At 34.3% G+C, this 17,195-nt stretch overlaps 1 pseudogene; it reads right to left on the reverse strand.

Annotated features, from left to right (window-relative positions):
• Positions 1-803: 803 nt before the first annotated feature.
• Positions 804-1,680, reverse strand: LOC149196376 (organic cation/carnitine transporter 4 pseudogene; annotated as a pseudogene).
• Positions 1,681-17,195: the final 15,515 nt, after the last annotated feature.

Genomic DNA, 17,195 nt, shown 5'->3' on the forward strand with positions numbered 1-17,195 from the left:
AATTTTTGTAACATGTCAAAGGCTGTACTTGAATGGAGTGGTGTTCATTTTTTATGAAATGAAATAAAGTGCGAGGTTGAACTGTAGGGAAAATGGACACCATTTTTTCCAATAGAATTAATTTAGATTTATTTTAAATATAAATCTAACATGAGTTTAGAGGGATTTAATTTATTTAACAAATATTATTTTAATGTTTTGTGTGGTTATTTTTTATTTTTATTTTTGTTTTTGTAAAGTTTTATTTTTTATTTTATTTTGGTGGATATGAGCAAAATTTCAACTTTGATGATGGAGGGACACGCTTACACATCATACTCGATCGGTTTAATGAGACAAGTAAGAAACTTGCAAACTAACGACACTAAGTAAGTTAAAAGACAGGAGAATGGAAAAAAGGGATGCATGGAAGGTGTTGAGTATGAAATGATATAGCCACTCTATTTTAATTTATTTAGGCTTATTATTCTTAATGAGGTTGGACAAGTCCCTATATGGTTACACTTCACTAGAAGGAGGATATAACCACAAAAATGAAATAATGCAACAAGTATAACTTCCAAGCATCATGATTCATTTCCAACTTCAACCCACAATCTTTACATCCCAATATACTAAATGAAAAATATTCTTATGAATAAATGACTAATGTACCTCATGCGTGTTGAGTCTCCATCATTGGATGAGTACACTTATTTCAAAAAATGACCTGAGCATATGAGAAAGATGCATCACAAGAGTTGTGTATGTGGATAATGTCAATTATTATTTCTATAATGTGAATCATGGAGGGATGATGATTATTATCTCATGATGCCCATGGCTTCTTTCAGCCTGCCCTTCACCAGGTACCACCGCGGGGACTCCCAAACGAATGGCAGAACGAAGATGCAATACACGGCCGAGGGAATCGAACCCGCGACGTACAGATATCTCCAGTTGCCGGAAAAGTAGGACAGAGCCGGCAGCACTGCTATGCCGAGAGAAAAGAAGTAGAAAGTCGACATGCCAACCGGTGCTCTCTTGGACGGTCCGACGGCTTCCGTCGCCAAGACGAACGATGACAACCCCAGGCCACCATTGCTAATTCCCGTCAATAGACGGAGAATTAAATAAACCCAGAAATTCGGCGACATTGCCGTCAAGAAACCAAAAATGGCATTGCAGATGCAGACCAACTTCAGGACACCCTCACGCCCCAGCGAAGAATCCGATAGATGCCCAGATATCCCTGCACCTGTATCAAAAAATAAATCAGAAACTGAAAGAAAATCTTAATGGCGATCAGCTGTCAGATATAAAAGCGCAAAGGGGCTGAAAATATCAATTACCGAGCAAACACCCGACAAAGAACGCAGACTGCAGAAACCCAACTTTGTATTTCCGGCCGCAGACGAGATTCCATCCGCAGACCATCGAAACCCCGGGGCCTCCGTCCCAGTCCCATGAGGCCCGGTCCATGGAGCATATAGATCCCGTCGGGCTGCAGGATTCGAACCTTGGCTTCACGGAAAGGAAATCCTCTGGGGTTTTCCCTCCATTGCAATGCCAATGGGGTTCATAGTCGGCGAAAATCATGACCATCGTAGGAAAGGCCTCCAGTGTCCGTGCGAGGCTCGACAGCAAGAAATGCTTAATCTGCCACCGCCCGAACAATAACTCAGAAGACACAGAGGCCATTGGGTTGGGAGACAAAAGGACAGTGTGAGGATCAACGACCAAACTTCCTTCAATCGTCTAACACCACAAATCTACGGTCAACAATAAGACACGGCATCGGCTGGGGCAATTCATTTCAAAGGGAAACGCCTTACGGCGTAATGAATTGAATTTTGTATCCCAAACTCGGTCAACAATAAGAGACGACATCGGCTGGGGAAATTCATTTCAAAGGGAAACGCCTTACGGCGTAATGAATTGAATTTTGTATCCCAAACTGTTTTCGAAATTATATCCATATGGATTAACTGTTAATAGTTTTTGTGAAGATCTATGATAAACACTTCACTGTTTTTGTGGAGATCTATGATAAAGATCTATGATAAACACTTCACTGTTTTTGTGGAGATCTATGATAAACACTTGCACTAGTGGATCACTTTGAAGAATACCTGCAACCAGGGCAAAGCCATGTCCAAATGACTTGGTCAGCTAGCCAAATAATGCTAGAAAATAAATTATAAACTAATGAATATATTCTCTATTCTCAGGAATCCTCTGCTTTTTATATTCGGATCATATAGATAATGAGATCAACATATATGAATCAGAATAAGTGATTAATAAACCAACACAAATCCACAATACAACGAAAGTCACCTTCCTGATCTTAAAATGACCTTGCATTCTGCCACCAACCAGCATTTTCTATTAATTAATTTAACAAGAGTTCTCTCTTGTTTATTTAAACTGCATGACTCCATTAGGCTTGCACAAAATTTAATTTGAATATTATTAAATGCAGGCCTGCTAATGGTGATGGAGTAGTTGATGGCCACCATTTCCAAATCTTATATTAAGTCGTAGAGATGGAAATCGTGCTATATATATATATATATATATATATATATATATATATATATATATAGTTAGTCACATTAGCAATTATAATTCAATGGTGCTGGCTTGGGCATTGATTTTGAGAATATCATCATTCAAATTCAAAATTCAAGTAAGCAACCTGCCTACTCTTTCCGAATCAAAAAGGGAAGTTATTGGTTTTTTCTCATTTCAAGGATAATCTGTGTGTTATGAACTCACAAAGAGTTTATTATAGATAATAGAATTTTTCGTCCAATTTCTGTGTTGCAGGGTTTTTTTCTTTTCTTTTCTTAGTGCTGTTCCCTGCAATTGGAAGTTATATTGAGTGGTAGAGTCATCGTAACTACTATGTATTAATCATGGATAGGGATCATTATGAATAATATGTACATGTGCATGGGAAATGATAAGCTCTTGCTGCTTGCTCTATTAATGATGAAGGGAAAGCGTGAACTTTCACAGGAAGTCCTCAATTTTTGGAATATTTGATGGCGTCTAAGCTGGCGGTAGAGGATAACTTTGACTTTCTCCATCCATGGCACTGAAATTCTATCTTCGCACAGATTTTCCTAAAGCTAGAATCTCATCAGAAAGCCTTTTCAACCTTAAATTTCCGATAAAACTTTAATGCTTTTAAACTGTTTAGGTGTGCGTATTATATGACTCGGAATTCTGAAACTGAGTCTAACTTGAGAGATTTTGAACCAGAACTCCTTGATGTGTCAGTCTTAATTATTCAAAATCATTGAAATTGGTACATCCAGGAATTTTACGAAGCAAAGATGGAATTGTACCACTAAGTAAGATAAAACAAGATGGATTTCTGCGACGAATTAATAGATCAAAACATCATAATGAGAGTCCATGAACTCATGGGTATCTTAACGTAGATAAAACTGAGTGAATGAGGAAACTTGCAGGCATAAAGTAGAAACCTGAGCTTAGAGAAGCCAAAAAGCACAGTAGATTTTGGAATGGAAATAAGCTTTCCTATTTTGGGTATTCTAAGATATCTGTTTTTGTATTTGAAAAATCAGGTGACGTGGCAAATTTATCTTGACACCAGACTTGTGACTGAATTCTGATAATGTTGGTCTGTGATGAACAATTGAAAGGCTACAGTCCTTAATGTGAATAACCCATGCAAAATTATCTTTAACTGCTTCAATATAAATGAGTTCCATGGCCTTACAAGAAGGAAAAGTGTCTGATACCAACTTGACAACTTCTGATAAAAACATCATACATGATGCAGTACAGAAAATCATACAAAATATTAAGAGTTCAAAAAGAGAATTTGTTGGTGGAAGTACTCTGGTAGAGGATCTCGATGCTGAAGGTGCACTCAAATATCATAGAAGGAAAAGCAACCGAAAAAATCCCAAGTACTTTCAGAAAAGAAAACTTGTTGCTGGAAAGATCAAATCTACATCTTCAAGATCATTCAAAATATACCAGGGATTTACCGATGAAAACCATCCTGCAGCTCTGAATTCCTTCCATGATTTTACACTGCCTGTAGATGAAGATGATTTTTCATTGATTAGTTCTCCTGCTAATACTTGCAAAGAAGAAAGCTTCGAACTTGTTTTAGATGACAATGGGGCTTATACTATAGACCCTTACATTGGGCCTTATGATCATAAAACTTTAAGGGAGGAAAATCTACAAAACAACATCGATATACAAAGAAATGTTGAAGAGTTTGGGGGAACAACATCGATATACAAAGAAATGTTGAAGAGTTTGGGGGTTGTCAAACAATTTCAAGAAATGGATGCAGACTTCCTTGGTCCTGGTCTGGAAGGCGAAATGGTAGAGGTAAAAAATTGAAGGGCATCAGAGGGAAGAGGTTTTCATGTGGTGTGCTGGTTGCCAATAGGAGAAAATCACTCTCTGATTCTGCTAGTACTCTGCACTATCAAGAACCTATTCAATTTGAATATGTTACAGATTTTTCTTCCTCGGATTGCTCCTATTCAAAGGATGAAACCCCATTGGTCAGATCCCCCCCACACGAATGTTTTAACCTTGGACTCGCCTCTGGACGATTATGGTGATTCTCCCCATGTAAACAACAGACGTTTCAGTGAGCTAGATCTCCATCCTCTCATCAAAACTCATCACAAGACCAGAAAGTCAGGGATTAGTGAATATGAGACAGAGGAGGAATCCTTACAGATGAGGACTAACGAAAACATGTTAGTGAATAGAAGCTTGAGTCAAAAGTATAGTCCCAAGTCTTTCGAGGAACTGGTTGGGCAGAGCATTATTGCTCAAGCTCTTTCCAGTGCAATTAACAAAGATAAGATTGCACCCTTTTATCTTTTTCATGGGCCCAGAGGTACAGGGAAGACATCTGCTGCAAGAATATTTGGTTTTTCTTTGAATTACATCGCTGATTGCAATGCAAAGCCCTGTGGAAATTGCAACGGGGGAAAGAATAAGAAAGCTTTCGCCAACAGAGAACGAGAATGCCGAGGAGCCATGAAATGAGTGACCACAAAGTAGAGCGATCAAGTGAAGAACTGGTGTGAATATTCGGCTGACTGTGTACCATGGCTTTTTTGTCACCTTCTTCACCGCCGAATGGATGGACGGCTCTCCTCACCACACCCTGCCATCTTCGTCAAGGGACATGATCCGCTTCATAGAGCTCCCTGATGTTCAGATCGAAGGGGATCAAGGCGCCTCAGATTGCTGTCCTCTCTCATCCATCCACAGACGCTTGGCCTCTCTTCGCTGACGCTTGGTTTCTAAAAAGGTCGATGATCTAATGGTTGGAGTTTATTCCATCGTCTAACAATCGATCTAAGGGCCCATAACGAGACACCGCGGCACGGAGGGGAGTTCCTCTCAGAGGGAACGCCTTACGGCGTAATTATATATTTTTATTTTTATTTTTAAATTTCAACTTAAAAAAGTTATATTAAATATTTTTTCAATTTATTTATATTTTAAAATTTTATCATATTAAATATTTTTTAAAATTTATATGTGTAGATTGTTATTCTTATTTGTGGATATTGCATTATGGTTTTGATCCAATCAAACCATATTAATTTGGTATAACCAAAAATTGAATACAATATTTCTATAATTTAACTTTTAAAAAAAATATTATTTTTTAAAAATAATTTAATTTAATTTTGATGGATTTGATTAGTTATTAAACATTGTTATTTCTTTGCTGAGAGATCTGTGTGAAATATTTAACACTTTTATACCGAGCTGTAAGCCTATTTTAACACTTTTATACGTTAGTCATTTATTTAAACACCTTAGTCAGCGATTTAAGCGAGGTTGTTGTACAAACTGCCCTGAGTGATTTAAGCGAAGTTGTACACTCAACGTTATATATTATTTGGCAACTCACATCTTGAGAAATGTCAAGGGAATGATTCATGATTATGTTCTTTCGAGAGGTAAAAATAAATGTAATATTTAAATCTGGTATAAGCTTTAATTATTATTAATTTTTTTTCACCATTAATAGATGATGGTTAACGTCCATTGAGACTAAATTTGACCTTGTGACTTTTCAATTGGCAAAGTACTTAGCAATGGGAACTCGACCAATTGAGCTATCCCTTTGGTGTAAAAAATCTAGGCTAATCGCCCTTAGACCTAGTTATTTTAATTTATTTTTGAGATTCAAATTTATTTAATTTTATATTATTTCAATAAAAATATTAATTAAATTTTTATATTTAATTTAAATATTAAAATTTATAAAATAATTATATTTAACTACATAAAAAAATTATTTATTATTTTATAAATTATAAATATGGATAATTTTATAAATGGCATTTAATAATAAGTTAAAGTAGTCATTAATTAAGTGAAAATGGTTGTGGACATACATCTTCCTTTTACAGTTTTTTTTTGTTTTAATTAATAAAAACTTTGTGGAAAGCTATTCATACTTTTTAATGGTAAAAATATTTATCATCGGCATGAAAGCAAATATTTTTTTATTTTTTAATGAGATAAATACTTGAATTATTATATTTAATAATGAATTATTTTAATTTTTATGAATGTTATCTATTACTTTAAATTTTTTTTATTTATTTAGTTTTTTTTGGGCTAAGTTTTAATTTAGCCATTTCATATTTATAGTTAATCTTTTTTAATTTAACTTTGTCATATTTACAATTAATTAAAATTTTATGGATGCCATAATATAATAGGTTATTTAATAGATTAAAGTAAGTGTTATTTATGACATTTAAAAAAAATATATTTATTTATAGTTTAAATTTTAAATTTAATAATTATATTAAATAATTTTTTAATTTATTGTCAAACATTTTAAAGTCCATACTTCATTTCTTTTTAATTTATGTTTGGCTCCATATAATTTAATTTGATTGGCCATTTATATTTATTATTATTAAATTCATAATATTTGTATAATAATAATAGTAGTAGTAAAATCTTAATGTTAACAACAAGTTTATGATTTGATAAATTTCTTTATTTGTAAAACAAAAAATCTAGTTAATTAACTAGTGGGCTGGTTGCAGGTGTTTAGGATAATCATTCAAAACCAAAAATGATCTCTTCTAGTTAAGGCAAGACTTGTTCTCGGGTTTCTTTTGTAATATCAGTCATCAACCTTTAATTTTAGATATTCTGCTAAAACAACAGAACGATTGAATTTACCCAAAATAAGGCAAACCTTCACTTTTCCCACAGAATAAAAAAGAATTAAAACTTTGGTTTATAACCTTGTCGCGTTCGTCATTCCACAAACCTTTATCGCGTTAATTCTCCACCGTCGATCTCAACACTCAATTCGACGGTTATCACTTTCCCCTCTCGCAAACTGGCCAGATGATCTTCACCGTTGATCAATTCCACTTGATCCAATGGTTGACGCGTAATCTCGTGTGGATTCTTGCACGATGTTTAGCGAGTTGAGAGTACACGAGAAAAATAGTTTTCCCATGCTACGTGTTGGGCACTAAGTGGAATCGCGTGAATTTTGCAAATGCAACTTATCACCTTGCGATAATGCGAGAAACAACTTTCTCCTACGAAGACCGCTTTTCTATTTCGTTTAACGCCTACGCTTGTTAGCATGCGATACCCGTTAGATCTATTAGATCTATCAATCGAACGGTTCAGACCTTTTCCTGGGTTTCTTATGTATTTTGTCAGTTTTTCCTCATCCTGCCAAGGTTACAGCGCTTCCGCCAAGTTTAAACTATGTCTAAGTTATATTCAGGATATCACTAACTAAACTCTATGGGTTCGAAATACATCCCGATTAACTCAATACATAGTGAATGAAGATTTAAACACAATAACACAAGATTATATAAAATCTAATTTTAAAGGGACCAAACTAAAAATCAACAACATTCAGAAATATTTTGAAGGAACTTCAAACCTCCCCGATTAACCATTCATGCGCAGAATCTGCATGATATTTTCCTCAAGTATCTCAACTAAGCCTATCTACTTGAATTAATTACAAGATAATCCAAATTCCTGAATTCTAGCCCAAATCCTATCTTGAAAGCTTCGTAAATTGATAACTAAAGGATCCCACTCCTTTCCTGGTAATTTTTTTTGTATTTTGGGAATAAAATCGAAGCCTTTTGTCTTCAAGCCTCATTCTCCTGCATAAGACTCTTGAGGAAAAAATTCTTCATGGGCTCCTGTCCATGAACTCTCCTATAAAATTGCCCAACTTTTGTAGCATGGGATCTATCATCCAGGTAGCATCAGCGATTGGTTGATCTTTCCACTTGACCAAATACTGAAAATACTCTTGTCCTCTTGTCCTTTTAAACACTCTCTTGTCTGAAATCTAGCTAAAATGCCTTTGCTATTGGTAACTGTTTTACCCAATCAAACTCTTGTTCTTCCTTGTCTTTTGTTGTATCTTCTGCATTTCCACTTTCATACCTGTACAAATCAGCAACATTGAAAATTGGAGATATTCCAATATCAGGGGATAATTCAATTTCATATGCATTTGCAGAAAATTTCCTCAAGACTCTGCATGGTCCAATTTTCTTAAATTGTAACTTGTTGTACTCCCTTTTTAGAAATCTTTCCTTCCTCGGGTGTGCTAAAACCAAATCCCCAACCTCAAAATTAACTTCTCTCTTCTTCAAGTCTGCTCTACTCTTGTACTTTATGTTGCTATCCTTTAACTGTTATTTTACCTGTTCATGTATTGCTTGAATCGCTGAAGCAAAATCTTCTCCTTTAGCACTTCTCATTTTAGCTTTTCCCAAGTCTCTTAATTCAGACACTCCTCTTGGGTGCATTTCATAAACTATATGGAATGGACTATGCACTGTACTCTTGATAGGAGAATCATTATAAGCATATTCAACTTGTGCCAAAATTTGATCCCACTGTTTTGGATGTTCACCTGCAAGACTTCTCAGAAGATTACTGAAGCTTCTGTTTACAGTTTCAATCTATCCATATGTCTGAGGATGATAAGCTAAACTGAAACTCAGTTTAGTACCAAGCTTCTTCCACAAAGTCCTCCAGAAATTACCAGCAAATCTGGTGTCCCTGTCTGAAACAATGCTCTTAGGTAACCCATGCAATATTACAATCTCCTTAAAAAATAGATTCGCAATGTGAGTAACATCATTGGGTTTATAACATGGAATAAAATGTGCCATTTTAGAAATTTTTTCAACCACAACATAAATTGAATCATTTCCTCTTTGAGTTTTTGGTAAACCCAAAATAAAATCCATACTTACCATATCCCAAGGTCTATCTGGAATAGGTAATGGAACATACAAACCTGTGATTTGGCTCCTTCCTTTTGCATACTGAAAGACTTTACAATTTTTAACATACTTATCCACTTCATATCTCATCTTCGACCAGAAATAAAACTGATTCAACTGCTCATAAGTCTTTTCTGCACCAAAATGTCCTCCAAGTCCACCACTATGTTTCTCTTTGATTAAATTTTCTCTCATAGAACAATTTGGTATGCACATCTAATTTCGTTTAAACAACAATTCTTCTTGCAAGAAAAAATCCAGCCACTTATTTCTGTCTAACAAAACAAGATTTTTACAAGCTTCGAATGCCTCTTTAAAATCTAAATATTTCTCATACAGTTCCTTAAGAGAATCAAAACCCAACACTTGAATTTTAATTTCTTGAACTAAAATACTTTTTCTTCTTAAGGCAGCTGCTACCTTGTTTGATTGGAGAATTATATGCTTCAATACAAAATTAAAACTTTGAAGATATTCTACCCATTTTGCATGGTTATGACTAAGCTTTGGCTATTGCATAATGTACTATAATGCATGATTGTCTGAATAAAGTATAAACTCCTTAGTCATCAAGTAATGTCTCCACTTCTTTAATGACTATACAACTGCATAAAATTCCCTATCATAAGAAGAATATTTCTTCTTTGATTCATTCAGTTTTTCACTGAAATAAACTATAGGTCTATCCTCTTGACTTAAAACACCGCCAATGGCTTCTCCATTAGCATCACATTTCACTTGAAAAGGTTTATTAAAATCAGGAAAAATTAAAATAGGTTTTTTAGTGATCTTCCTTTTCAACAGCTGAAAGTTCTTTTCTGCTTCAGCAATCCATTTAAATGGTTGTTTATCCTTCTTTATAGTGTCAATAATAGAAGCATTGATCTTACTAAAATTCCTTATGAATTTCCTATAAAAGCTAATAAGACCATGAAAAATTCTTACCTCAAAAACACTTTTCGGTGAAGGCCACTCTATGATTTCCTTTATCTTCTCTAGATCCATCTTTAATCCATCAGCAAAAGAAACAAAGCCAAAATACACCAACTCTTCCTTCATGAATGAACATTTCTTTAAATTTAGCAGTAAATTTTCTTGTTGTAGCTTCTATAGACATAATTCAGATGTCTCATATGTTCCTCTTTAGATCTGCTGTAAACTAATATATCATCGAGATATACTATTACAAATTTACCAATAAATTCTTTCAGTACTTCATTCATAAGCCTCATAAATGTACTAGGATCTTTTGATAACCCAAAAGGCATTACCATCCATTCATACAGTCCTTCATTTGTTAAAAAACCATTTTTCCATTCATCTCCTTCTCTAATCCTTATTTGATGATAACCACTTTGTAAATCCAACTTTGTAAAATATATTATTCCACTTAAACAATCCATCAAATCTTCAATTCTAGGTAAAGGAAATCTATACTTGATTGTTATTTTGTTGATTTCTCTTGAATCAGTGCACATTCTCCAGCCTCCATCTTTCTTTAGACTCTACACTGTTGGTACTGCACAAGGACTCAAACTCTCTCTAATCAGTGCTTTATCTAACAGTTCCTGAACTTGTTTCCTGATTTCTTCATTTTCTGTGGGAGTCATCCTGTAAGCTGCTTTATTTGGTGGGTTTGCTCCTGGAATCAAATCTATATGATGACTGATTTTTCTAATGGGTGGTAACTCATTAGGAAAATCATCTATAATGATATCACAATAATTATCCAGCATCTCTTGAATTTCAATTGGAAAATCAGAAATTTGAGTGGAAGTAATTATTACCTTAGGTGTGCAAATCAATGCAAAATTTACCTCATCCTCTTCAATCTGCTGTAGGTATTCTTTTCCCCTCAGCAATAAGGTCTTTGGATCATATTTTCTTGATGCATCCTCTTCTTCCATAGGCAACAATGTATGATTTACACCATCGTTACCAAATTTGTATGTGTTCTTTTTCCCATCATGCATAGCTCCTCTGTCATACTACCAAGGTCTTCCCACCAATATGTGACACACATCCATAGGCATCACATCACACAAAATTTTGTCTTTATATTTTCCCGACTGCTACTCCACTTCACACTGTTAATTCACTAACAATTGATGTCCTTTTTGAAGCCATGACACCTTATAAGGTATTGGATGCTTCTTTGTCTTTAATTTCAACTTCTCCACCACTTCTATAGAGACCAAATTATCAGTACTGCCACTATCATTTATCATTTGACAACATTTTCCTTGAACTTTGCACACAGTCCTAAAAAAATTCTTTCTCTGTGCTGGCTCAACAACTTCCTTTGCTGGCTTTGACAAAACTTTGCTAACTACCAAAGATTCCCCTTTCTTTGGTACATTTTCTTCTTCTAGCTCCTTTGCTACTTCCTCTTTAGTCTGGGCAACAATTACATTACTCTAATCTGTTCCTGCATTTTCTGGGCACTCATAGGCTCTATGCCCCATCTTATTAGATTTGTAACCTCTGATTTCTCTTCCTCTACCTCTGCCTCCTCTTCCTCTGAAAAACCTCCTTCTGCCACTTGCAACACCTTCTATGGGTGTATGCTGACTCGAGCTGTTGTTAGCTCCATCTCTAGGTTCTGTAGATCTTCCTCTACCACCTTGACTTCCCCTTTCTCGGAAAGTACCTCTACTTCTGGAAAATTTCTTCCTCATGAGTTTTTCTTCAACCTTCAATAACATCTGATAAGCCTATTCCACTGTTTTATGAGACAACAAACTTATCTCATCTTGGATCTCCATTCTGAGACCATTTATATATCTTGCAACCTTCTCATCTATATCTTGAATTTGTTCAGCTCTTATGCTTACTTTGTAAAATTCCTCTGTGTATTCTTTCACTATCAAACACCTCTGTCTAAGGTTCTGCATCTGTTTATATAATGGAAGTTGATAATTACTTGGAAAAAACTTACCTCTCAACTTTGCCACCATCTTGTTCCAATTTCTAATTAGCTGCTTACCAAGTCTTTCTCTTTCTGCCTGCACTCCATCCCACCAAAGTGCTGCATGTCCTTTCAATTTTTTGACAACAAATTTCACTCTCTTTCCTTCTTCCATTTCTTCATAATCAAAGAATTTTTCCATGCTATTAATCCAATCTATCAACTCCTCATGGTTTAAACTCCCTGTATAAATTGTAACCTCAAGTCTGGGTTTAGATGTGGATCCCAACACTAATTTAAAGAATCTCATTTCAGGAGTAACTTTTGTAGGGTCCTCTTCTTCTGCAGCTCCAACTTCAGGCTCTCTAACATCTCCATCACTTGCATCTCCTTGATTTCCCATTTCCACTGCTTCTAATCTAGCTTGCATCTGTTCCATAGCTTCTAACACTTTAGCATTTGCAATTGGTCTTCCTTTTCTTTGACCACATCTTCCTCCAACTCTAAAAGCCATGTTGGACTTCTTTCTCTGGTCTTTGAGATCCTGATCAGTGTCAATAAGCTGCTCTAATACCACTAATGGTGGGTTGGTTGTAGGTGTTAAGGATAATCATTCAAAACCAGAAACAATCTCTTCTAGTTCAAGTAGGACTTCTTCTCAGGTTTCCTTTGGAATATCAGTCATCAACCTCTAATTTTAGATATTCTGCTAAAACAACAGAACTATTGAATTTACCCGAAATAAGGCAAACCTTCACTTTTACCATGTAATAAAAAATAATTAAAACTTTGGTTTATAACCATGTCGCGTCCGTCATTCCACAAACCTTTATCGCGTTAATTCTCCACCGTCGATCTCAACACTCAATCCGACGGTTATCGCTTTCCTCGCTCGCAAACTAGCTGGATGATCTCCACCGTTGATCAATTCCGCTTGATCCAACGGTTGATGCGTAATCTAGCATGGATTCTTGCGCAATGTTTAACGAGTCGAAAGCATGCGAGAAAAGCAGTTTTCCAGTGCTATGTGTCGGTGGCTAAGTGGAATCGCGTGAATTCTCCAAATACAACTTACCACCTTAAGACCACGTGAGAAACAAATTTCTCCTACAAAGACCGCTTTTCTATTCCGTTTAACACCTATGCTTGTTAACACATGATACCTGTTAGATCTATTAGATCTATCGTTCGAACAGTTCAGACCTTTTCCTGGGTTTCTTGTGAATTTTTTCGGGTTTTCCTCATCCCACCAAGGTTATAACGCTTCCACCAAGTTTAAACTATGTCTAAGTTATATTCAAGATATCGCTAACTAAACTCTTTGGGTTCAAAATACATCCCGATTAACTCAATACATAGTGAATGAAGATTTAAACGCGATAACACAAGATTATATAAAATCTAATTTTAAAGGGACCAAACCAGAAATCAACAACATTTAAAAATATTCCAAAGTGACTTCAAACCTCTGGGATTGACCATTCATGCGTAGAATACACAGAAATAGAGAGAGACTTCAAATTTTATAGTCTAATCCTCCACAGCCAAATCCCTTTACATTAATTCAAAACTTACATAAATACCATTACATACAATAACCAGATCTTAAATCAATGGATCGAAACTGCCTAATCCGATCTGATCTGCATGATATTCTCCTTGAGAATCTCAACTAAGCCTAACTACTTGAATTAATTACAAGATAATTCGAAATTCCTGAATTCTAGCCCAAATCCTATCTAGAAAGCTTTGTAAATTGACAGCTAAAGGATTCCACTCCTTTGCTTGTAAACTTTTTTTGTATTTTTGGAATAAAATCGAAGCCTTTTGTCTTCAAGCCTCACGCTCCTGCGTCATTAACTATATATTTCACCTCTTTAAATTTAAACTTATACCTCTGGGATTGACCATTCATGCATAGAATACACAGAAATAGAGAGAGACTTCAAATTTTATAGTCTAATCCTCCACAGCCAAATCCCTTTACATTAATTCAAAACTTACATAAATACCATTACATACAATAACCAGATCTTAAATCAATGGATCGAAACTGCCTAATCCTATCTGATCTGCATGATATTCTCCTTGAGAATCTCAACTAAGCCTAACTACTTGAATTAATTACAAGATAATCCGAAATTCCTGAATTCTAGCCCAAATCCTATCTAGAAAGCTTTGTAAATTGACAGCTAAAGGATTCCACTCCTCTGCTTGTAAACTTTTTTTGTATTTTTGGAATAAAATCGAAGCCTTTTGTCTTCAAGCCTCATGCTCCTGCATCATTAACTATATATTTCACCTCTTTAAATTTAAACTTATAGCCTTTAAGAAAAGCCACCTATCCCTAAATAATATTATATTAATAAATTATAATACTATATAAGTTATTAAAAAAAGCTAGTACAATTACTACTTTGTCTACATATCACAATATAAATACACTTCCAAACTACATTTTACATAAATTTATCATTTAATGGTAATTCCATGGGGCCACAAAGTACGACCCATGGTCAAAGTTCATTTTTTTTCATATTTAATAAGATAACATGTGTTTCGTCAATACTTTACTTAATCACATAATAGTTATGGTGGCATGACATCAATACAAGTCCAAGCTATTCTCTAAGATGCCATGTATAACTTTTAATACGTTGGTCTTGAGAATTATATATATTAATATTTTTCTAAAATATAATCTTATTGGGTAGAAATTTATTTTTAGTTATGAAACCAAAGGCCAATTTCACACTACAATAGTCAATCTACCCAAGTTCACTCATACTCAATAAATTCAATAGTATAGACTATCTGACAGATTCTTTGGGTAAAATACTCAAATTCTACACACAATAGTTAATGGCTCGGTCCCAATATATAATTATTTATCTATATTTCAACCATGTAGTGCTTATTTTCATACAAACTTATTCGTATGTTATTATCAATTCACACACACAATGTTAATTCACCTGTACAATGCAACTTAACACATGTATTAACTTAAAAAATAAAAATTGTATATTTTAAGAATTTAATAATTTTTAAATTGGATTGTTATATATATATATATATATATATATATATATATATATATGAGCAATTTGCAATTTTACAATGTGAAGTAGTTCATACCTATTATGGTTTAATTTTTGAGACAAACATATAATAAATTTGTTTTGGCTAATATGATAATTTTTTTTATATGAATTAAATTGTTAGATTCTAAAATAGTTTTAATATTTCTTTTACATTAAAAAAGAAATGTCTGAGTGGGATTTAACATTAAAAATATGTGTTTTTTAAAAGAAGTTCTAGTTTCAAATTTAAAAGGGGTATAATACACACACTTTCATAAATTTTAGAAGTCAATTCTATCGTCCTCTCATACTCTAATTTGATGTAAACAAGTAAGTACATTGAATAATATCATCTACCTTTTCCTGAAATGGAATCACAACTTTTTAACTCCTAATACTTTTCATTTTACTTATATTAGAGACTTCGAAAAACCACTAATATTTTCACAACTTTATAACTCTCACCATCCTTCATTTTACTAATTCTCATACCAATTCACATAGAATTTGAAAAATCACTAATATTTTCACAAATTTATAACTCTCACCATGCTTCATTTTACTAATTCTCTCATACCAATTCACATAGAATTTGAAAAATCACTAATATTTTATTTTTATCCAAAAAAAATCTCCAATTTTATCTCATAAAGTTGTTAGGCCCCTATACTACTAGTGTAACTCCTTATTGTTATTAGTACAACCCCCTTATTATATTGATGTACCTATGTAGTGCCCATATTGTTACTATTGTGTCCCATAGAAGCCCATTATTGTTATTATTATGCCCTTACATTATTATTGTTATGTCAGCTCTGATTATATTATGACCCCTTAGACTCCTATATATAAAAATGAGGTATTTTCATTTGTATCATCTAAGAATTGTTCATTTATGTAATGGAAAGGAGGTTGTCCCCTCGAAGAGGCTGAAATCTAAGGCATTGATCTATCTTTTCTATCTTTTTGTGAGCTGATTTCATAACATTTGGCATTGGAGCTTTGGATTATAGGGTTTCGCTGCTCCTAATAGGTCATCGTGGCATTTTCACTATAACTTTGTTTCTACGATGTTTCAGAAGCGAAAAAAAAACCCATTTGAGAAAAAAGCACACTAAACCACAGGTCCAAATTTCAGAGCTTTTCGCACTATATTTGTGGAGATATGATCTGAGGAAATTGGTCTTTTGCAGATTCCTGAATTACATTCCAAACAGGTAATCTGGGGAAAATTGTCATAAATTTCTCTCTGAGCATCGGATTGAAATTTCGTAAGAAGGTACAGAAAGAGGATGGACTGTAGTTTCTTGTATATATTTTTCAAAGCCAAAGGTCGAAACAGTGACACGTGGCACGTTGCACAAGTTCGCTCTATTGAACTTGTCTATAATCAAGTCACTGTGGGAGATTTTGCAGAACTCTTCCTTGGAGAATCCAATTTGGGTCAAACTGGTGGCATTAGAAAGAGGACACAGAGGGCTACTGCAGGTCGCGATTTCAGAACCTAAAGATCTGAAGGTACAGAGTTATAGTCGTTTCAAGATCGAGCTCCTAAAATCAAGAAAAAAAATCATGAGGAAGTTTGATGGCAAGGATCCAGTAAATTGGATACTTCAGATGGAACAATATTTTGATCTAGATGGTAAACCACTATTACAAAAGGTATGTATTGCATCTTCATATTTAGAACCAAATCAATTTTTATGGTATAAAGGGCTTTGTTCTCGTAAACAAATTGTTAGGTGGTCAAATTTCATGGAGGAAATGATAGCACATTATGAGGATACAAAGAGCAACACCACAACAATTGGAAAGAGTAAAAGGGATTTTTTACATAGTGGAAAGTAAAATTATATTAACAAGGAAGTCTACCCCTCACAACTATAAAGA

This window comes from Pinus tabuliformis, chromosome 2_2 (genome assembly GCF_031772625.1).
Source record: "Pinus tabuliformis cultivar Carrire ecotype Pingquan chromosome 2_2, CPIR1, whole genome shotgun sequence".
Classification (NCBI taxonomy): Eukaryota; Viridiplantae; Streptophyta; class Pinopsida; order Pinales; family Pinaceae; genus Pinus; species Pinus tabuliformis.